This window comes from Octodon degus, unplaced genomic scaffold (assembly GCF_000260255.1).
Source record: "Octodon degus isolate 3935 unplaced genomic scaffold, OctDeg1.0 scaffold00208, whole genome shotgun sequence".
NCBI classification, from domain to species: domain Eukaryota; kingdom Metazoa; phylum Chordata; class Mammalia; order Rodentia; family Octodontidae; genus Octodon; species Octodon degus.
The window spans coordinates 416,198-416,721 of NW_004524784.1; positions in this window are offsets into that span (position 1 = coordinate 416,198).

A 524-nucleotide genomic window follows, 5' to 3' on the forward strand; every position below is an offset into this window, starting at 1 on the left:
TCTACATATTAGGGAAACATGACACTTTTCTTTCTATCTGGCTTACTTTGGTTAATTTGAGTGTCTCCACTTCCTATTTTTTTTTTTTTTTTGCAGTGACGTTATTTGTTTGTTTTTTATGGTACTGGGGATCAAACTCAGGATCTTACAATTGCCAGGCAGGCATTTATGAGTTCCTGACTTTACAATGGCATAATTTAATTTTTTTTTGGTCTGGATAATGCATCAGTCTGTATATTTACTACATTTTCTTTATCCCCTCATCCATTGATGTGCATCTGGGCTGGTTCCATATCGTGGCTATTGTGAATTTTGCCACAATTTGCAATATGTCAATAACCCCAGAGGAAGTGGATCTTATTTCCTTTGGGTACATACTGAGGAGTAGTACAGCTGGGGTACATGCTAGTTCTATTTTTAGCTTTTTTGAGAAACCTCATAGTGATTTTTTAAATTAAATTTTTGATGCAATTTATATATACAAAATGATAACATTCATCATAGGTTTTGTACCTGTACATAAT